The following is a 24,067-nucleotide window of genomic DNA, read 5'->3' on the forward strand; positions in this document are numbered from 1 at the left end:
GCGGTTGCTGTTCGTCAAACTGACGAAGATCCTCCGCCGCCAACGAAGACGCTGGAAATCCTGTGTCGACGACAGACCAACGAGACGCCGCCATAATGACGAAGTCCGGAAGCAAAGAATACGCCGACGAAAGACAACCTGACGACGCAACGTACCAGCCACAGGTAAACGCGACGCAGCCGTGATCCGACGCCAAGACCTAACTGTAACGCAAGACAAAGAACCACCGACGTCGACGTGCTTCCCGACGGCCACGCAGTCACCGCCTTAGTGGACCCATCGCCGCCCAGTTGAAGAAAAGACTTCATGGGAAGGCCCTCAAATTCCGACCGCTGGAGGGTACCTCATAACGCCGACTGTAATCTGCACGGCAAGAATTACCGTTCATGACGGGACTTACCCAGCCACCTTCGTTATCCACCAACGGTGTTCACGAGATTTCATTCTCGGCATGGACTTGATGAACCAACACGGCGGAGTCGTCGACTAGAAGCCGAAGTCGATAACGCTGTCGGAATATCAAGCTCTCGTACTCACCACGCCTTGAGTGCGCTCGAAGAACAACTGAGCATCCCGCCTCGCTCCAGCATTGTTATTTTCGTCGGCGCCGAAACATTCGCCGAAGTAGAAGGCGTCATCGAGGGCGACCAACGTGTACTGCTCGACCGTGAAATGTGCGTCGCAAGAGGGATCGCTCGACAGCGGAAGTGATGCTAACCAACTTCAGCCAGGAGTTCAAGCACATCAACACCGGTACAACAACCGCATACATCGAGGAAATTGTGGAAACCAGCAATGCGCTTGACCTCTCGAATTCTGCCGCATCTATCCCGACGGGCATAGTTCCCGAACCAGACTTAGATATAAATCCAAGTCTCCCCACGAGTAAGGAGCAACACCTCAGAACTTTTCTCCGACGATACAGAAACTGCTTTTCGACGTCATCCAGGATTCGACAAACACCAGTCACAAAGCATCGCATAGTAACCGAAGAGTGTGCTCGAGTAATCCGCCCGAGCAATTACCGAGTTCCAACGCGAGAGCGTAAAGCCATTGGGCAACAAGTAGACGAAATGCTGCACGACGACATCATACAGCAGTCGAAAAGCCAATGGGCATTTCCTGTTGTCTTGGTGAAAAAAAAAAAGGACGGCACCCTACGTTTCTGCGTCGATTATTGTCGACTGAACAAGATCACTAAGAAGGACGTATATCCCCTCCCACAAAGAGACGACGCATTGGGTCGATTCTGCAACGCTAAATACTTCTTATCGATGGATCTTAAGCCTGGCTACTTCCGAATAGAAGTCGACGAGAGAGATCGCGAAAAGACGGCCTTCATCATGCCAGACGGCGTCTACGAGTTCAAGGTCATGCCATTCAGATTGTGTTCGGCGCCTGCATTGCACCAGCACGTCATGGACACGGTATTAGCACGATTGAAGTGGCAGACCTCTCTTGTTTACTTGGATGAAGTCGTCGCAATCGCCGGAAATCTTGACCAACTTAGACTGCTTGTGACAGTACTAGAGGCCATCCAGTCATCAGGGCTCACTCTGAAGCCGGGAAAGTGCCGCTTCGTTTACGATGATACTCTGTTCCTGGACCACGTCACCAGCAAATTTTGAGCCCGCCCCGACCCGCAGAAGACAGCTGCCATCACAATGTTCCAGCAGCCTATCCACAAGAAGGCAGTGTGTAGATTATTCACAGTGTAGATTAGGCGCTTTGTCAATGGCTTTTCACGCATCACTGAGCCGCTGAGACATCTAACTAAATGTGATGTCGAGTTCAAGTGCGAAATGCCGCAGGTCTACGCATTGCGAGAACTTCGACTAGCATGCCGGTACCGAAATCCACACTGAGGCCAGTAGCCTAGGCATCGGTGCCATCCTAGTCCAGGGGAAAGACGGACTTGAACGGGTGATAGCTTACGCTAGCCGGTCCCTGTCAAAAGCGGAAGGCAATTATTCTTCAACTGAAAAGGAATGCCTTGCCAGCATTTGGGCTACAGCGAAATTCCGCCCTTACCTATATGGCAGGGCGTTCAAAGTCGTCAGCGATCGTCACACGCTGTATTGGCTAGCTAATATAAAGGACCCTTCAGTACGGCTGGCGCGTTAGCACCTCAGACTGCACGAGTGTGACATCACTGTAATCTACAAGTCCAGACGAAAACACTGATGCCGATTGCCTATATCGCGCCCCCATTGACCTGCCGCCGCAAGATTACGACGCCTTCCTTGGAATAATAAGCGCGGAACACTTCTCTAAACAGCAACGAGCGGACCCGGAACTCAGAAGCCTCGTCCAGTATTTGGAAGGGAGCACCGACGTTGTCCCTAGGGCATTTAAACAGGGATTGTCTTCGTTCTCGCTTCAAAACAACCGACTCGTAAAGAACTTCTCACCAGTCCGCGCCAACTACCTTCTTGTTCCCTCAGGGCTGTGTCCAGAAGTACTGCACGCCCTAGAGGACGATCCGACCGCTCGGCACCTCGGATTCTCCTGGACGCTATCGAGGATACAGGAAAGGTATTACTGACCGCCGTCTTCGCCCGTTACGTCGAGGCATGCCGAGAGCTTTCAGTGACGCAAGACACCACCGACAAGGCCAGCACGATTATTACCAGCGCCGTCACAATAGGTGAATTGTGTTCCGAGGGCTTCATGGTGACTTACAGCCGTCGTTCTCGAGCGACCTTTCAGATCCGCAAAGCAGCTTTGCTCGGAACCGAGGTTACCTGGAATCGTGCCAGGCTTCCGCTACACTTTCGGGAAGAGTCAAGCAGTGGGACAATAGCTCCACACGGCGCACCAGGTGGGGCACGCCAACTTGTCTGGACCTGCTGTGCCTCGGGAACGTGGTAGATGCACTTCTGCGCACCTTAATTAGGTGCGACGGCGATTCGATGTGGTCTGCTGAACTCGAAGGATGCCAGGAAAAGGTCCCATATCTAACAGCTCCTCCTCGCCCGGGAGTTCGGAATGGCCGTTGAACTCAATTCGCTGGCCATGAGGAACACTGATAGAACATGTAGGGTCATGGTGACGAGCCTCGTGTGACGAACTTCGAGATCCTGGGCCCTGGAGAACGTACGTAAAACGAACGAAACAACATAGCGCTGCACCACGTGCAAGCGCAGGCTCTTCACGCCTGACTCGCCAGGCTATTACGAGGTCTAAATGAACCCTGATCTTTTCTTTCCCCAATTTTGACAAAGCAGTTCCAACCACCTTTCTAAACTGCTATCCATATCTCCTCGAATGCCGACAAGGCCAGAATGATATCGTCGTTGCAAACGAAAGGAGTGAAGGTTAAACAATTAATGAAAACAGCTGAACATAACTTCAGCAGCCTAACTTCACGAACAGCCTGTTCTTACGCTATCGTATTGGCGTACTTATCGCACGTACTGGTGCCACTGAAGTCTGGTCAACTCCACAAGTACGTAATCACAATAGCTCTAGCTTTGTGGTCCCTATTCAGAACGCTTATTTGCGTCGTAGGCAAGCGTTTCATAACGCCGTCTCACGTTTCTTCCTCTAGTCCACGCAGCACACGTAACTTAAACGAACGACTAAATTTGCATAATTTACGCACTCCTCAAAACCCTTTAAAAATGCGCCTTCTAATAACTAGTTTCACGCACGCTTACTAGAGAAGTCAGAACACGGCCGTCCTCAACACATACGCGCGACCCAGTCAAAACATTCTGTTTCCTTTCGTCCGCACAGAACACGCGCTAATAGAAATAAGAACGCTTCTCAGTGCAAATTATGCACTGAGAACTACGCGCTTAACCTAAGAAATTTCAAAATCACTTCTAAAAATAAAGAAGGTTAATTAATACTCATGCGCGTTACCATAGGTCTCTCACCGATAACCTTGGCGCTTCAGTTTACTCACAAAAAGCCAATCTACTCATTGATTAACTCCTCGCGAAACGAAAGTTTTACATAAAATGCCTCTTTCAAATCTCGCAGCTTCTCAAACCAAAACATAAATAGAGCTCATACCTTGCATATTGAAATAAACTTTAGTCTTAAATCGCGAAAATTTTCAAAGGCTCAAAAATAAAACAAAAAAAAACGTTTCAGTTTTACGGAATCTGTCGTGGTCTCCCATTCCAAACGTTTACGACGGGCTCATACTTTTGAGCCGTACTCGAGCTGGTCGCCGTTCGAAAGTTATTCTGGCTACCCAGGAACAACAAAAGGGCTGACACACTATCAGCTCCTTCAAGACCTGATAGTCTACTGCCAATTTGCGCCCTGGCGCCAGGCTTTCATCATCAACTCTACTGACCGCGTCGCGACTCCCTATCACCTCGTCTCGTCTTGCCACCTTGTGCTCCTTCACACTACATGCTGCACTCCGAAATGAACGACGGAACGACGAGGAACATAACTGCCCCGTGCCCTTTGTCCGCGTCCACGCAGAACATGCTTCTCGGAATCTTTATGACCGATGGCTCGAACGTGCTTGATGAGCCAACATCGTCAACGACTACCGCACCTTTCTTCTCCTCGTGCCCTGGATTTTTGCGTCTGTCGCCGTCTTTGGCTGCACTACATTATTTACCGCTTTCCGATCTTTACCGCGCTTCTTTCTACGGCGCGTTCTCTTTGAATTCCCTTTCATGCCGCCTTCTCGCGCCTCCAGCTGGCCGGTACACATATCGTCGGCCCGAATCGCTCTCCTACCCGCACAGTCTGAGTGACCTTCCTTTAAATCAACTCCCTCTTTGCCTCGACTAGCGGACAGCTCAACCGACTCTGGAACGATGCAGCAGTCTTTACTCGAGCTATGCAACTCCCACTCCTGCGAACTGCCCTCTACTGCACTGCCCAGCTCACGCTGTGCATCGGCACACAATTCGTCGATCTCAATCGCTGTCTCACGGGCACAGTCCGAATGATTACTCACTAAATCATCCTTCTCTCGGCTACCTAGACTGGCGGTCATCTGCACCGATCCCTTAACCATGCAGTTGTCTTCCCTTGAGCTGCGTGGCTCGCAATCTTGCGTACTGCCCTCAACTGCATCCCCCGCAGGGGCGTCTGCGCAAGCAGGCGTTTGGTGCGTTGCGACACCACGTACCCGAGCACATGAGGGTTGGACCCTCCCGCGTGTAGCCGTGCGCGGCTTAGCCGTGTCTGGGGAAAGGGGGATCCTGGGGGTTGAGCTGATGCTGGGTGTTTGGACCTTTAAGGCCCCCCGGCGGAGGCAACACACCCGTTTGGCCTCTGCTTCACATAGACGGCACCCCCGGACTGACCCACCCGGGGGAAATCGGTAGTCGCCTTTTCCTGTCCTTCTCTCCAATCTTCGTCTTTCTCTCCCACTTTCTCATCTTTCCTGTCTTCTCTTCACTTCTTATTATTTCCGTATTTCCTGGCGGCCAGGGTTAACCGTGTGTGATATATTCAACCTTGGGTATATACATTAGGTTATAGTGGCGCTGTATAGCTGGCGTCTGCAGGTTTCTTGGAGCCTGTAGCGTCCCCTTGTTGGGCTCCGTGGTGGGTGGCTACCACCGCCACCGAATTTTGAATCCATCCAATGGCAGAAGCGTTCCCGCGACTTTCAGATCGGCCTCTGAAAAGAGGTCGCACCGAAGCAGCTTTTCAGTTCTTTTTAAAACCAAGCCAAGACACATTTCCTAAATACCATGTTCTTCATAGTGAAGGCAACACCAGCGTTAGAAAACTGTCACCATTCATACTATCGAAATGCCTAGCAAATACAATTGGAGCTGGTTACAAAGCCACGAAGATGGCTAGCTGAGACCTCCTCCTTGAACTGACCAAAAAAGACCAACTTGAAAAACTTGCCGAACTCACCACTATCGGTGACATCAAAGTGACAATCTCTCCACACCGCTCACTCAACACTAGCAGGGGAGTTATATCTCAAGAAGACTTCTTGAACCTTAGCGACGAAGAGCTCCTCGAAGGATTTCAGGAGCAAAACGTAATTAAGGTTCAGAGAATCACACTACGACGAAATGACCAACAGATCCCGACGAAACATGTGATTTTGACATTTGGTAGTAGCACTGTCCCTAGTTCACTCGACGCAGGATATCTGAAAATCAACGTCAGACCGTACATACCCAACCCAAGGCGCTGCTTCAAGTGCCAGAGGTTCGGGCATGCATCTCAATCATGCAGAGGAAAGGAAACATGCGCAAAGTGTAGTGCCAACGACCATCCATCTGACAACTGCAATGCTCCCGCACAATGTGTCAATTGCAAGGGTGATCATCCCGCTTACTCGCGAAGTTGCCCTTGCTGGAAACGAGAAAAAGAAATAATTGCAATCACAGTAAAGGAAAAGATATCATTCTACGAAGCGAGGAAAAGGCTAGGGCACTTACCTCAAACAAGCTATGCCAGTGTGACGCGGCAGGGGGCAGCGCCACACCGGTCTCGGGAATCTACAGGGTCCACGTCCGGTACTCCTGTAGAAACCCCAACCGCCCCCTTGGTGGCTGTAGCCAGTGCTGCTCCACCAGCAACGAATACGGGCCCGCAGACAACAGTGCCGCAGGGCCCGAAGTTGAAGCGTACCCCACGGCCCGAGACGCGCGTCTCGGCGCCTGGCTCTCGATCGTCCAGTGCCTCGGAAAAGGCGATGGAGGTCGATCCAAAAACCCCGGCGTCATTGACGCCAAAAGACCCGCGCTCCTTGGAGCGCACACAGAAGGAGAAACATATTATAACTTCTGGGAGAAAGGGAAAGGTAGCCTGAACGGTTACCGCCCTTCATAAGAGTAATCAGCTTTTAAATACATGTCACCTACAATTTGTAAGCTCACACACATCAGTTTTTTTTTCCCCAATTCCAATAAGATGGCTTTTATCATTCATTGGAATTGCAGAGGCCTAATCCACAATCTAGGTGACATCAAAGATATTATAAGTAAGTTATCACCAGTGGCATTCTGCCTCCAAGAAACAAACCTGGGACCCAAACAAACACATTTTCTTAAAGGTTTTACTGTCATAAGAAATGACCGCGAGCACTCCAGCCGTCTATCAGGAGGTGTCGCTATTATCGTCCAAGGCGGCATCCCCACACGGAACGTTTCATTGAATACTCCGTACGAGGCAGTCGCTGTCACCGTTTTGTCATTTAAGACTGTAACCATTTGTTCATTATACATTCCTCCCCATAGCCATTTCACAACTCGAGATTTGAAAGATTTAATTGACCAGCTGCCGGAGCCTTTTGTTTTAGTCGGTGATTTTAATGCTCACTGCACTCTTTGGGGTAGCGATAAGAATGACCAAAGAGGACAACTTATCGAAGATTTTATTTTGACTAATAACATCTGTCTTTTAAATTCAGGTGCACCAACTCATTTTTCACCGAGTTCACGTACTTTTAGCTGCATCGATTTAGCATTTTGTTCTCCCGACATTTTTACCGATTTTAAATGGGATGTACTGAAGACATCATATGGCAGTGATCATCTACCTGCTATAATCAACCTCACATCAACGCTACCCATTATATCTTACAAACCGCGCCGCTGGAAACTACAAATGGCAGACTGGTCTGTTTTCACAGAAAGTGCCAGGCTGGAGGAGCTTACTTTAAGAGATTTAAGCATTGACGAAATTAATGAAAAAATTACTAACTGTATTATTTCTGCAGCCGAAAAGGCTATTCCGCAATCTTCCGGCGTTGTTCGCAAAAGGCTTAATCCGTGGTGGACACATGAATGCACCGTTGCAAAAAAACAGCAAAATAAGGCCTGGGGAATCTTACGCAGGTACCCAACACATAACAACCTTCTAAATTTTAAACAAGCCAAAGCGAAAGCTAGATATATCCGGAGACAGGCAGAAAAATCTTCCTGGCAAAAATATGTATCGACAATTAACAGCACCGTCACATCCAAAAGGATGTGGGAACAGGTCAGGAAGTTTAAGGGGGATTACTCATCATACACGATACCGATACTTACACCTTCAGGCACTCAAACAACACTACAAGAACAAGCGAATATACTTGGGGAACATTTTTATAACATATCTAGCTCGGCTAATTATTCAAACACGTTTTCAAAATACAAACTGTCAGTAGAAAAAGAGAAGCTACCGACTGCTTGTATGTCAAGGGATGAATACAACGCTCCATTTACGGTACAAGAACTTAACAGGGTCCTCTGTGCTGGCAAAACAACTGCAGTAGGTCCCGACAGGATTCACTATTCCATGCTTGCACACCTGTCCCAAGCATCCGTAGAGGCTCTCCTTGAATTTTTTAACAAAGTATTTGAATCTGGAAGCATGCCAAAGAGTTGGAAAAACGCAATAGTTGTGCCTTTTTTAAAAACAGGTAAATCCCCCACATCCCCAAGCAGCTTTCGACCCATTGCCCTGACAAGCTGTTTGGCGAAATCATACGAAAGTCTCATAAATGTAAGATTAACTTTCACGCTTGATACACGGAACTCCATTGATTTTCACCAGTGCGGCTATAAAAAAGGGTGTTCAACGACAGACCACCTCGTCCGACTTGAACACGAAATACGTGAAGCATTTTTACACAAACAGCACTGCCTGGCAGTGTTTTTCGACCTAGAAAAAGCGTACGACACCACGTGGAGATTTGGAATCTTACGTGACCTCGCCTCATTAGGAATCCGTGGCAAAATGCTAAACTGTCTGGCTGATTTTATGTCCAATAGAACATTCCAAATCCGTCTAGGCACTGTGCTCTCGCGCACATTTATCCAAGAAAACGGCGTGCCACAAGGTTGCGTACTTAGCACAACACTCTTTATAGTAAAAATGAACTCTGTCAACAACGTCATTCCCACCTCTGTTATGCACTCCATATACGTCGATGATCTGCAAATAGCGTGCCGCGCCTCAAACTTACGAGCATGTGAAAGGCAGCTCCAGATAACAATAAATAAACTAATGGAGTGGGCTGAGAAAAATGGCTTCCGCTTCTCTACTCAGAAAACTGTTACAGTGCTTTTTTCGCAAAAACGAGGGTTGTATTTAGACCAGGATTTAAAAATGAATGATGTCGCGCTGCCGGTGAAACAAGAATATAAATTCTTGGGAGTAACCTTTGACAAAAAACTAAACTTCCTATCCCACATTAAAGCACTAAAGATTAAGGCAAATAAAGCATTGAATATCCTCAAAGTTTTATCTCATAAGCACTGGGGTTCCGACCGAACCTGTCTTTTACGTATTTACCGGTCTCTTGTGCGTAGCCTTTTAGACTACGGCTCCGTGGTTTACGGTTCAGCCAGAATATCCTACATCCAACGACTTGATCCGGTGCATAACCTTGGACTGCGACTGGCAAGTGGTGCCTACCGAACTTCACCTATTGCAAGTTTATACGTCGAGTGTAATGAACCCTCCTTGCAGCAGCGCAGAGCATTCCTCACATTTTCCTACGTACTCAAAATTCAGTCATCACCCCAACACATATGCTACAACATCCTCACACAATGCAACACACGCTTACACTACACAAATAAACCGAACATGATTAGGCCCCTTGTCCTGCGGTATGAGCAATACTGTCGGGATTATGACATTCCCCACGAAGTCCTCCAGGTTGCCAAGAAACCACAACGGTTGGCCCCGTGGTACGATTTCACACAGTTGTGTGACTGGACAATGACACATTTAAAGAAGAAAGACACCCCACACGAACACTTTATACAAGAATTCCGTGCACTTCAGGACAAATATCAAAATAACATGCAATATTACACTGATGGCTCTAAAACAAAAAATCACGTGGGTGTGGGGGCCGTAACAGAAAGTTGGGAAACAAGTATCCGATTGCCACAACACGCCTCTGTGTTCACGGCCGAAGTTTACGCTATATGGGTTGTTGTTAAAAAGATAATCGCTGACAAACACAAACATGCACTCATATACACTGACTCTTTAAGCACACTGAAGGCCCTACAGCTGAAATCTGAGTGTGAACCCCTGATAGGAGACATTTTAAATATGTTGGCGCTTAACGAATACGGGAGGTCAATTCGTTTCTGTTGGGTCCCAAGCCATGTTGAGATACCAGGTAACGAAGCAGCTGATAGATGTGCACTGATGGCAGCACACAAAGATATTACAAACACGAAACTCCCATATAATGATAGCATCCGTGCAATTAGAAAAGCCTTCACGGTAAAATGGCAACGCGAATGGGACCGTTGTGCCGACAACAAGCTACATCTCACGAAACCCATAGTTGGCGAGTGGAAGTCATGCTATCATCAGGAGCGGTTCATCGAAGTAGTTTTATGCCGACTGCGCATTGGGCACACACACCTCACGCACAATTACTTACTCACCAAAGAAGACACACCAACATGCGAGAAATGTCAACAGCCACTAACAGTTATGCACATATTACTCACATGTACGCAGACTGAAACACACAGACGAACACTTTTTCACAAATTATATCAACTACACATACCTTTACACCCGGCTCTAATTTTAGGTGATGATCCGCTAGTCCCATTATGTGACGTCCGTAAATTTCTACATGACACTGGATTTCTACATAAAATATAGATTAACAAAGCATTTTCCTTCATAAACTTGATTTTAAAACACCTCGTGTTTGGCGCAGCATAGCCTCAGCCGCTTTTGCGCCATTAAACCCCATTCAACAAACAAACAAACAAACAACTCAACTGCATCGTCCAGCTGGCACTTCACTTCGGCACGCAGATCTGATTCGACATGGGTGCTCGCGTCTGTCGGGTCAGCAGTACTCTGTGCTTCGTTATAACTACCTCGTTAACATTACCTGCGACGTACAAGCGCGGTGACTGTGCCAATTCATTCGCAGCTGGCCAAGCTGTCTCTACAGTGCTCTGTTGGCACAGCACCTTGTCAGTCTCACTACGGCCTTTAACAGCCTCTGTTGCCACTAAGGCATCGTTAGCAGCTAGCCTTTTCCCTCCACCTATGAATGTGCAGCTAATCTCACAGCTGTTCCCGATTCCTCTTCTCGTCGGCATTTGGCGAAAATCCGCTAGATACTGCCTCATTCTTTTGCTCTGTACCACCTACAGAATTTTCAGACAGCCGTTGTCTCGGTGCCTTTAACTGCTGAAAATATTGTATCTGTTTTTTCACTGCTGCTACAACCTTCTAAGATCCATGGCAGCTGCCCCGACTGGTGGTTAGAACTATTTTCCTTAAATAATTTGTGCAAACACACAATACGCAAAAAATTCCCGATTGCAAGAGCTATCAAAATAAACACACAACATTTGAAGTCTGTCGAATCAAAAGGGAGAAAACCGCGTGCTCACGGTTGCAGCACCCTGCCATCTGGTTCATCGGTCCGCTGTTCCCGGTTCCTCAGGTCTCTCTGGGTCGAAGGCTCGTTCCTCTTCGCTGTTCCCAGTTCCTCAGGACAACTTTGGACGAAGGCTCTTTCTTCTTCCCTGTTCCGGGTTCCTCAGGACTCTCTGGGTCGAAGCCTCTTTCTTCTTCGCTGTTCCCGGTTCCTTAGGACTTCCTTGGACGAAGGTTTATCCCTAGCGCTGCCACCAGTTGTTGGATCTAGAAGACAATATCACGGCTGCCCCCCGAATATTTAACCTTCCCGTTGGTTGCGGGAGTTAGCCGACGTTGAGGAGGACTTCGAGATGAAAAACTGAAGGTTTATTTACATTATGTACAGTAAAGATACAAAGGAATTACCAGGCATACAGTCATTGCTGGCCGGCAGCAACTCGGACGCTGCGGCCTGTGGCAAAAAGCCCGAAAGAGATGAATGAAGGAATGCTCGCTCGCTGCTCCCGGTCTCTGGCTTTTAACTCCTTCCGTTTCTCGAGGTCACGTCCTGTTCGGCCAATCGTTGAGCCCGCTCAGATGTCGTCATTTTCGGCCAATGGTAGGCGCCCGTGCGAGTACAGTCACATTCGGCTTAGGGGGTCGCTCCATGGGCTTCACTGTCCGAGGGATGACTTGCCTCCGGCAGTTCCCTTCTGGTCTGCCACTGCCGTCACAATAGGCGGAGGGGGGGGGGGGGGGTTGCTTCCAGGGCTTTACGGTGAATTACAGCCGTCGTTCCCTCCGAGTTTGCAAGCGCCGTCCCAAAAGGTGGATGGTGTTCCGAGGGCTTCACGGTGACTTACAGCCGTCGTTCCCTCCAAGTTTGCAAGCGCCGTCCCAAAAGGTGGATGGTGTTCCGAGGGCTTCACGGTGACTTACAGCCGTCGTTCTCGAGCGACCTTTCAGAGCCGCAAAGCAGCTTTGCTCGAGACCCAGGTTACCTGGAATCGTGCCAGGCTTCCGCTACACTTTCGGGAAGAGCCAAGCAGTGGGACAATAGCTCCACATGCGGCGCACGAGGTGAGGGACGCCAATTTGTCTGGACGTGCTGCGCCTCGGGATCGTTGTAGATGCACTTCTGCGCATCTTAATTAGGTGCGACGGCGATTCGATGTGGTCTCGTGAACTCGAAGGATGCCAGGAAAAGGACTCATATCTAACAGCACACACAGGGAGACGACACATGCTTGCCCGCATTCACATTTGCACGCGCCCACGCATGCAAACATGCCCGAAAATGCACGCACGCACACACGAGCACACGTTCGCGCACACTCACACAAACGCGCACACAAACAGAGGTACGACGCATGCTATCCCGCTGTCACGTTTGCACGCGCCCACAAATATCACGCACGTTCGCACACACAAACGCACACACACACCGGGACAGGACACATGATCTGCAGTATTCATGTTTACACGCGCCCACGCATGCACACACGCTCTAAAATGTACGCCCACACGCACAAGGGACTCCAGGCACATACATAGACGCGTATGCTCGCACACGCATACATGCACTTGGGCGCACGCGTATTCACATGCTGAGACACAAGCACGTGCGCACACGCAAATACAAGTACACATGCAGGCACGCTCAAGGTGTGCACACCGATATAAACTCCCTCTCCTTCCCTGTTGCCTCACAAAAACATGCGCATGCAAACATACTGAATGACACTAGCTCTGCAATTACCGTTCAAAACTCCTGCTGTAATAAGTCGCTTTACGGTTGAAATTTCGCGCTTCTTTAGGTCAATGTGCCCTCTGCTGAGAGGGTGCAAGACCATTTGCTCCTGTTGCATATGTTGTTGCAAATGACTAGCCTCTTGGCGCAGACAGCTGAAACTTGTTGATACTCGGCTGTTAAATGAAAATAAAAGTGTTTAAAATTTTGGCTATTCAGTTACGCATGTGCATTGCCGTGAAGTTACACAGGATGGTGAACGTGCAGTGTCCAGAATTCTTGAGTATGTCCATGCTACAAGGCACGATAGTATCTTTTTTAACGTAACTGACAGATATGCATGCTCATGCTTGTTATATTGTCCAAGGAATACAATCTGATAATAAACGCGATGACTTAATAAATAAGCAACCCATTCCTACGGTTTTAGGGAGTAAAAATAGAAAAGATAATAAACTGAAACCAAATCTTGAGTTTCCTGTTTCGTCGGCCATCTCGTGGAAGACTATCAAACTCAGTCTTACGTGGCGTTAAAGAGGAAGAATCACACAGCGCGGCATCGAACTGCTGCCATCATGACTCGGAACGATGGGTGCGAGCGGTTAAACGACTCGGCCACGCCTTCCAACGTTCGCCCCGGTGATACGCTCGGTTTTTATAGATACCAAGTGAACTTGCAAGACTGTGCCAAAAATCGCTTTAGGGACAAGTGTTACGCCATGTGTACAGAGTCGAGATAAGCATCAATCAAAAGCTGAGTCTCCGTACTACATACGTTGCAGCGACTTTTACGATAGACGCTGTAGTTTTATCACAGCTACTGTTTTTGTCTCGAAAATCGAGTACAAATTTTGGTCGTTTCCATAGGCTTCGATTACTGAATCTTTAACCACTCTGGTAAAAAAATTCTTGCTTGCAACAGCGTGATCACTGCATTTGGCTCGTGTGAATTGCCTTCCAGAACATGTCTGTCACCTGCCTTTTTCAATAATCTACCTGCAGCTTTTGCTATTCGCGAAAAACCCGCTCGTTCCATTGACAACGCGCTAGCTTCGTTCCGGGGCCGTTTGGAGCGCTAGTTGGGACGTGTCCAGAAAAGCTGAATACGAGTCGATCGAGCCTCCCTACCGACCAATTCAGCAGATCGGAATAGATTTGTTGGGACCCTTTCCCACGTCAACATCTGGAAATAGGTGTATCGTCGTGGCGACGGATTACCTCATCCGCTTCGCTGAAACGAAAGCTCTGCCGAAAGGTAGCGCAGCCGAAGGGGCGAAATTCTTTGTCGAGAAGATCCTGCTCCGACATGGCGCCCCAGAAGTCCTCATCATCGACAGAGGAACAGCCTTTACAGCAGAGCTCACCCAATCGATTCTGCAATACACCCAGAGAAACCACAGGAGAACAACTGACTCCCACCCGCAGACGAATAGTCTTACGGAGCGCCTCAATAAGACCCTCGCCGATATGCTAGCAATGTGCGTCGACGTCGAACATAAGACCTGAGATGCCGCCCTGTCGTACGTCACGCTAGCTTACAACACGGCGGTGCAAGATACACAGACCACGCCGTTTAATCTGTTTTGCGACAGAAACCAGACAACGACTTTCGACGCTATGCTGCCGCACGTCTCCGACAAAGAGAATCTTGACCTCGCCACCTTTATCCAGCGCGCCGAAGAAGCCCGAAAGTTCGCCCGACAGCTCGCCCGCCTGCGGGTAAAGAACCAGGAGAGGACAGACACCCGACACTGCAACCTGCTGCAACCTAACGCTACGTCGAGCACCAGCCAGGAGGACCCTGAACATCGGCCCCGAGGGCTCCGTGGTCGCTGCGCATGCGTGAGATGAGAGAAGGTGAGAAAGGAGAACAACTTTTTTTCGCAGGATGTGACGTCACATTGTTGCTTGTTCTTACTTTTTTAAAGAGCTACTCTCGAACGTAGATTAGCCATTGCCGTCGTGTCGGCTGCAAGACGTTCTGCGCGCGCTTTTGGGCGTGTCGAAAGCGTATAACGTGCGCGATATTCGTGCGAGCGCAGTTTGGCTTGAACAATCGTGGGCTTGGACTCCGTGACATTTGCTTTCTTCATGTGCAAGTTAGGGGGCTTGCCGACAGGGAAACCGCCGCTGTACTTAGGTGAATACCTTGCTTTTCGTGGTCCTGAAATAAATGGCGCGTGGCTGCGATGGCGAGTTCAATCGAGTGCGGTAATTGCTGCGCATTACGGTCGATTTAATTGCACAATACGTGCTGCATTATCGGTGTAGAAAGAGAACTTATCCTGTGAGCCTTACTTCCGTCAGTCAGTCGGTTACATGTTTCACTCTTATCCAGTGCACATTTCTTGATATCCACTAACGATCTGCTTCAAATATCGACGAAGTGTCTATTCATCGCGCAAATGTTTTCTTTTTTATTTACACAACTGGCGATGGGCAGCAGGGTTACGGCCGTGAGTTTTCTTTACGAGCAAACCTTTTCAAATTGAAGTTTTCGCTCATGTTCGCGAGATAGCAAATTTAAGTGTTACACTCGCCGCTGTATTTTTCGATTCCATGTGACCTAGATTTAAGCTGCCTCAGGTTGTATTAACGCGCACAGAGGCTTTTAGAAAAATAGTTGTCACCTGAGAAATCAATACAGTCTGCCAGTTCTTTTGGGATGGTGCTATTTCTGAAATGGATTATACTTCCCCTAGTCATGCTCAACTACTTACTGGTCACATGCTTGAACTTCTGAAGTATTTGCAAAGTTTCCCTTCCAACTCAGCATTGTAACCGACGCTTCTCGGAAGTGTGAGTATGGTATTTGCCCCTGCAGCACTACCATGAGTTCAAGTTCAAATTGTGCCCACCGACTGTCTATCCGTGGGCAACTACAAAGTACAAAGAATTCATTTCTCAATTGTCGCAACATTTTTTTTTTTCATTCCATCTTCAAGAAATTTGTTTACTTCTTTTCCTGGTCATTGTGGACTTGCACATATTGAAGTTTTGGATAGTTTGGCAAAAGCATTGTATAGTGGGCCTGTTAGGTTTCTTGTATTTAGCGCATTCGCCGTCTGGCTGGCCAAATTCTTGACACCAACAGTAACTGCATTACAAATATTTCACTTCATTGGAATGTCTGTTCTATGTGCCTCATAACAGTACACAGTTGAATTTGACAAATGCACCTTCATATGACCAAGTGTAGGTTTGTATTGCAATGGAAATAAGAACATGAGTGCTTCTTCAATTGTCTTCATCGCATTGCTGATGCCTTCCTCGATGTGTGAAAATGGCTCGTAACAATATTGCTGTGTTTCATGTGAGGATATGGAATAGAATATCTTTCTTCTTTTATGCTGAACGTATGCAGCGGAAAAAAATTTTGACAGCTACCCCTTTTGCCTGTTGGCCTTCAAATCTTGCAGAAAATGGTGTGACCAGCCTGGGGTGTGCCTGAAGAGTAATGCTAGTTTGTGCATGATCATATTGTTTCTGCTGGGAAGATCATATCTTAGGCGCATTTTTTTTCACACAATTAACACAAACGTTTCCATCTTTCCCCTTGTGGCTCAATCGTAGTAGACCTGTTCGTTTTTCAGTTGCATTGTTGTTTATTTTTGTGACATATCAGTATTATGTACTATCAAGTTAGTAGGAATATAAAGCTATTTGATGTTGTATTCATGGGGAATCCTAGCCGATCCCTCGTCATGGGTATGTGCCATACGTCACAGGGAACAGTCATTGTAGTCTCTCATCGTGTGGTAAAAGCATCCCAAAGCCTATTTTGTACGCTTGCAGATGAGTTGAGACTTAGACATCAATGCCAGCTCACAAAGCATCTTATACGGCAATCAGCCAGCCACCTCCGCAGATGGAGAATTCTGCAGTTTCCAATCGTACTGTTTCTGTTGTCCTTGGCAGAGATGTTGATTGTACACAGATGGAATACATTGTAGGGCAATAAAAATAACTTGTGATGACAAGGGCCATATATGATGGAAATTATAGTAGACTATGACCAGCATTAGTGCAAGCCCTGCGGTATCTAAAAAATTAGTAAAGGGCTGGTTTTCATAGGCTATAGCTGCTGTGTGCATTAAGCTCACAACTCCCTTCTTGGCAACATCACCCAGGAATGCCCACTCCAAACACTCTGTCACATGCACTTTGACAGGCTTTGATCTACTTAATTGCATATCAGTAAAAATGGGTCTAGTTCACCAAGAACTGACAATGCTGCATTCGAATGGAACCAAACCGTTCTCGAAAAGTTCTTGAAACCAGCCAAGCAGGTTTTCGAGAACTTTTAATCTGGCATAATGACAAAATGAAAGTTATTTGAAATAAGTGATGCAATGCTGATGAGGTTTGGGCATGCATTTCAAGGTGCTTGGCCTTCATTATTTCTAGTAATAGTGAACCTGCCAAATTGGCAAGGGCCTTGAATTAATTCTTCACTAGGCCCAACTATTTTGTTTCTGCCCTATATTGTCTCTATAGGAAGAGTGCACAACAAAAATCTTGTGGCTTCCTGTTATCAAAACACCCTATAACTTCCTTAGATGTAGGGTCATTTGATATTCACGACTAAATACTTACACAGGATTTATATGATGCCTTTAAAGATGTGTCCCTCATGCTTACATGTAAAGGAGCACTGACATTGCACTTTTGGACTGCATTCTTTTATATTAATCTGGTTCCACATGGCAGCTTTTATGACCATGCCATGCCACTGAAAGCTGCGTGTGCTTTGAGCGATTCTTAATGTGTCCCAAGACTTGCTTCACTAAATAAATTTTCTTATGACTCTTCTCAAACATCTAAATTAAAATTGATTTAATTCTAGTGTTCTATAAGTCACAACCACAATACGATTTTGCCGTAGTTGCGGACTCCGGCATAACTTTAATTGCCCGAGGTTTTTCAACATGCACCCACTACACAGTGTGCAACAAGACAGAAAGGAAAGACCAATGTTGTGCTGCATAGTGGTCCTAACATGCTCAGTTTTCAATTACCTAATAATGGTATGGCTTACTCATGAACAACTGCAGCATGCATCATTTGTTTGTTACGTACCATGCAATGTTGTCACCAGATTATGGGGCCACACTGCCTTTGGCACATGTTTAAATGTTAGCGTTAAGGATATATTTGTTGCGCATAGAAGGAATTTGAAGTTTTGCAGTGTAATTAACTGAATGACAGCTACACACGCATAAGAAAAAAATTGTGCCAGGACTACTTAAACTCTGCAGTGTTTGAGCTTGACCAATTCTTGCAATTTTACACACTTCGGATGACTGCAGGTCATTCATTAGTTATACGAGCTTTTGTACTTTTTAGACATGCTGTTTGCCCCGGTTTTATACAGTGATCATAGATAGCTGCACCACACCATGTTGGTAGAAGAATTCAGAATTTTAGTAAAATGGGGTTGCTCCATGTTGAGGTGCACCAGCATGTCAAAGTAAATGGAAGCCAGAAGCAGCAGCATTTTAAGGTATTGTGCCGCATCATGTAAAGTCAAATTATTGTGCCCCCCTCCACTCTCGCTGGCAAAACCTGCTGGTGAAGCATTGTGAGGGAGCTTTCGAGGTACGCTGCAGTCTTCCCAAAACAGCATCCGAGGCGGCCATCCATTTTGCCTACAGGACGAAAAGTCCCTGGCCAGGAGTGCATCAAACATACGGAAATAGCTGTCATTTGCGCGGATGAACTTCTAGATAGCTATAGTTTTGCCCTCAGGTTGCAGAACACAGCAATGCTATAGCAAGCAGCGTGGTGAAAGCTGTTTCAGGGCTCTACCACGGCATAGCCAGCACTGCATGTGCATACTATACACAAACATGAGGTTTTAGCAGAAATACTTAACAGCAAATTGTATTTGTACTTCACTCTGTCTAACAGTGCCAGGCTTTAAAATACACGAGGTCACTCTCATTCATTTGATGTGTTTAACAAAAAAAAGTGTGTATACATGGAAGGGGTTAAGGCTCCTTTGTGAAGCCAAAAAATGCTTCCTGGCATGATAAAGTGTAGCCTTGTGCATTTCAGTCTGCAGTCGCTCATTGCACTTCCAAAAGCGTAATTAGCCCAGAGAGCACAGGAAAACACAGAAGCAATAGTTAAGCAATTTATTTGAAACAAATGCAACTTTGTTTTACAGAATGACCACATTTGAAAAAAGTAACCACATGCTATGCAGACAATACAGCCAACTTATGTTAATTGGACAGCTGTTAACGTGTCCTGCCTTTATATGTGCAAATATTTCAAGTCCCACAGTGTGCCCCTACTTTGTAACTTGTCCTTGGAACAATGGATGATTTGAACAAATGCTAAATTTAGCACCACTGCCAAACTTATAGAAGAAAACTACATATTAAAATGGCAAGTCCTTGTAGAACAGAAAAGGATGTACAGTAAACTTCCAATAATCTGACTCCAGTTAATTTAAATTTTCAGCTAATTCAATCCTGGCCGAAGGTCCTGGTCGGCGCCCATGCATTTCTATGGGCCTAAACATTCATTCATCATCATCATCATCATCAGCCTGATTACGCCCACTGCAGGGCAAAGGCCTCTCCCATACTTCTCCAACTACCCCGGTCATGTACTAATTGTGGCCATGTTGACCCTCCAAACTTCCTAATCTCATCTGCCCACCTAACTTTCTGTCGCCCCCTGCTACGCTTCCCTTCCCTCGGAATCCAGTCCGTAACCCTTAATGACCATCGGTTATCTTCCCTCCTCATTACATGTCCTGCCCATGCCCATTTCTTTTTCTTGATTTCAACTAAGATGTCATTAACGCGTGTTTGTTCCCTCACCCAATCTGCTCTTTTCTTATCCCTTAACGTTACACCTATCATTTTTCTTTCCATAGCTCGTTGCGTCGTCCTCAATTTAAGTAGAACCCTTTTCGTAAGCCTCCAGGTTTCTGCCCCGTACGTGAGTACTGGTAAGACACAGCTGTTATACACTTTTCTCTTGAGGGATAATGGCAACCTGCTGTTCATGATCTGCGAATGCCTGCCAAACGCACCCCAGCCCATTCTTATTCTTCTGATTATTTCACTCTCATGATCTGGATCAGCAGTCACTACCTGTCCTAAGTAGATGTATTCTCTTACCACTTCCAGTGCCTCGCTACCTATCGTAAACTGCTGTTCCCTTCCGAGACTGTTAAACATTACTTTAGTTTTCTGCAGATTCATTTTTAGTCCCACTCTTCTGCTCTGCCTCTCCAGATCAGTGAGCATGCATTGCAGTTGGTCCCCTGAGTTACTAAGCAAGGCAATATCATCAGCGAAGCGCAAGTTACTAAGGTATTCTCCATTTACTCTTATCCCCAATTCTTCCCAATCCAGGTCTCTGAATACCTCCTGTAAACACGCTGTGAATAGCATTGGAGAGATCGTATCTCCCTGCCTGACGCCTTTCTTTATTGGGATTTTGTTGCTTTCTTTATGGAGGAGTACAGTGGCTGTGGAGCCGCTATAGATATCTTTCAGTATTTTTACATACGGCTCGTCTACACCCTGATTCCGCAATGCCTCCATGACTGCTGAGGTTTCGACTGAATCAAACGCTTTCTCGTAATCAATGAAAGCTATATATAATGGTTGGTTATATTCCGCACATTTCTCTATCACCTGATTGATAGTGTGAATATGATCTATTGTTGAGTAGCCTTTACGGAATCCTGCCTGGTCCTTTGGTTGACGGAAGTCTAAGGTGTTCCGGATTCTATTTGCAATTACCTTAGTAAATACTTTGTAGGCAACGGACAGTAAGCTGATCGGTCTATAATTTTTCAAGTCTTTGGCGTCGCCTTTCTTATGGATTAGGATTATGTTAGCGTTCTTCCAAGATTCCGGTACGCTCGAGGTCTTGAGGCATTGCGTATAGAGGCTGGCCAGTTTTTCTAGAACAATCTGCCCACCATCCTTCAGCAAATCTGCTGTTACCTGATCCTCCCCAGCTGCCTTCCCCCTTTGTATAGCTCCCAAGGCTTTCTTTACTTCTTCCGGCGTTACTTCTGGGATATCGAATTCCTCTAGATTATTCTCTCTTCCATTATCATCGTGGGTGCCACTCGTACTGTATAAATCTCTATAGAACTCCTCAGCCACTTGAACTATCTCATCCATATTAGTAATGATATTGCCGGCTTTGTCTCTTAGCGCATACATCTGATTCTTGCCAATTCCTAGTTTCTTCTTCACTGCTTTTAGGCTTCCTCCGTTCCTGAGAGCTTGTTCAATTCTATCCATGTTATACTTCCTTATGTCAGCTGTCTTACGCTTGTTGATTAACTTCGAAAGTTCTGCCAGTTCTATTCTAGCTGTAGGGTTAGAGGCTTTCATACATTGGCGTTTCTTGATCAGATCTTTCGTCTCATTCATTATTATTCATTCATTATTCATTATTTCATTCAACATTCATTATTTTGATCCTAAAACTGGCATTAGCCGGATAATGCGAACTTGACCAGACCCCAATACCGACCCCTTTTAGCGGCGGCGTCTGTCTCAGCAGAGCTTAGGGGACAGTGAATGCGTTAAACAAATGCCATCTCCTCTCTGAAATGCCTATTTTTGACCCACCCGAGAAAGATTTTCAAGCAGTAACGGTAGCTGACGATGTCCGATTGTGGTACGTATCTGATTCTAACGAACACTTATTGTTTTCAAAGGACATTGAGCCGAAAATTGCCTAGCTGTGCAATCGATTGCGAAACTAAAACCGTGGTTGTAGCATTCATATGCTTTAGCGCATATCATGGCTGTAATGCGGCGAAGCTGACTCTAGAAAATCGGCTGCTATTCTAAAAAATCAGGTACACGTAGGTTTCGACTTTGGTTTGGAGTTAAGTCATTTCTACTTTAGTTTTATACTTTGGACAAATATAAAGTTGATGCGCGTTCGTTTCAGAAGCGTGTTACTCAAGCACATATTGCCAACTAAATCAACGGTGTTTCAGCAGGTTCTTGCATCTTAATTCGACCCGCCAGTCTCGTGAGGATAGAATTAATGGAAGTTGAGTGCAGAAATTGCGTGATGAAGCACCAAGAAAGTTACCTTGCTCAGATAGTGAAAAAGCATGGAAAACGTGCTTCACACAACATCCACCGATGTTCTGTTGCAGATGCAAAAGCTGCTTCCCTCATCTGGAACAGAATAAAGTCCTTTCGAAGGCAAAATCAAAAACAGAAAGAGAAGTCATCAAGGCATTCCATATCCTTCTTATTCAGTCGTTACAGTGTTGCTACATTTTTATTTAATTTTTTAAATTTTATTTGAACCTCAAGGGTCCCGGGTGGGGCATTACATGAGGGGTGGGCGCAAGAACGGCGGTCAACAATGAATGTTACATGAGAATCATGACCATGACATGGCTTCCTCGATGGCAGACTTGAAATGGGCTGGATCAGGGATTAGTGCTAAGTCGCAAGGAAGGTCATTCCAGTCGCGAGCTGTGTGGACAAAAAATGATTTCTGAAATGTAGTTGTTCGGGAACGATGCGGGATGACGCTGTTTGGATGGACTGTGCGGGGTGTTCGACGTACTGGTAGGATGAGCTTCCTGTCACGGGGCGAACAATGGAAAAACCTGTGATAAAGGCAGAGACGTGAAATTCGGCGACGGGAAGCGAGAGAAGGAAGTTTTAGTTGCAACTTCAGGGCCGATATGCTAGATTATCGCGAGTAGTTTGAAAGAATGAAGCGAGTGGCACGATTCTGAACAGATTCAAGGGCTGAGATAAGGTTAGACTGATGGGGGTCAAATATTGCGCAAGCGTATTCAAGTTTAGGTCGCACAAATGTTTTATAAGCTAGTAATTTTAAGGAAGAAGGTGTCATGCGCAGGTTACGACGGAGATACCCAACTGCTCGATTAGATGAATTTATTATGTGGTTAATGTGGCAAGACCATGATAAGTCACTAGCAGGGTTAATGCCAAGATACTTAAAAGAGTTAGTGGAAATAATGGCAGTATCGTTAATTTTATGAGTAGGCGGAGTATAATTTCGGCGACGGTGAACAGAAATTTGTACGGTCTTTGTAGTATTTAGGGACATTAGCCACCTAGTGCACCACTTGTTAGATACGGGACCGTTTCCTCAGCCTACTTCGAGTTCTCCAGACCACATCGAATCGCACCACAGCTAATTAATGAGCGCAGAAACACGGATGCCACATTCCTGAGGCACGGCACGTGCAAACAAGTTGGCGGACCCCACTTCGTGTGCAGCCGGTGGAGCTATTCACTGCTTGACTCTTCCCGAAAGTGAAGCGAGAGCCTGGCACTATGGCGGGTAAAGTGGGTCCCGAAGCAAGACGGCTGTAATGCGCCGTGAAAACCTGGCGGCGTCGCCCCCCCCATCCGCCTATTGTGACGACGCCTTGCAAGACAGCAAGGCAAGACAGCAGGGAGAAGAACGCCCTCGGACAAACACACGAGCAGCGACTCTCTTCGCCGGGTGTGACTTCATCGCACGGGCGCCTACCATTGGCCGAAAATGACGACACCCGAGCGGGCTCGCCGATTGGCCGAAAATGGCGTCACCTGAGCGGGCTCTCCCATTGGCCGAACGTGACGTGTCTTCAAGACACCGAAGGGCTTAAAAGACGCAGACCGGGAGCAGCAGGAGAGCATTCCTAGAGGATTCCTAGAGCATTCCTTGATTCATCTCTTTCGAGCTTCTTGCGACGGGCTGCAGCGTCCGAGTTGCTGCAGGCCCGTAATGACTTTAAGACTCTTAATATACGCTCACTGTAAATAATGTAAATAAACCTCCCAAGTTTTCATCCCGATGTCCTCCTCAACTATTACACACTGCTGTATGTTATCCAGGTCATTTTGGAGGATGTAAGCATCCTCGGCGTTAGTTATGGGGTGGTAGAGTACGCAATCATCCGCGAAAAGGCGGATACTAGATGTTACTGTGGAAGGCAAGTCGTTAATGTATATTAGAAAGAGCAAGGGGCCAGGAACTGTGCCTTGAGGTACTCCTGAA

Source organism: Dermacentor andersoni, chromosome 3 (assembly GCF_023375885.2).
Source record: "Dermacentor andersoni chromosome 3, qqDerAnde1_hic_scaffold, whole genome shotgun sequence".
In the NCBI taxonomy this organism is placed as follows: Eukaryota; Metazoa; Arthropoda; class Arachnida; order Ixodida; family Ixodidae; genus Dermacentor; species Dermacentor andersoni.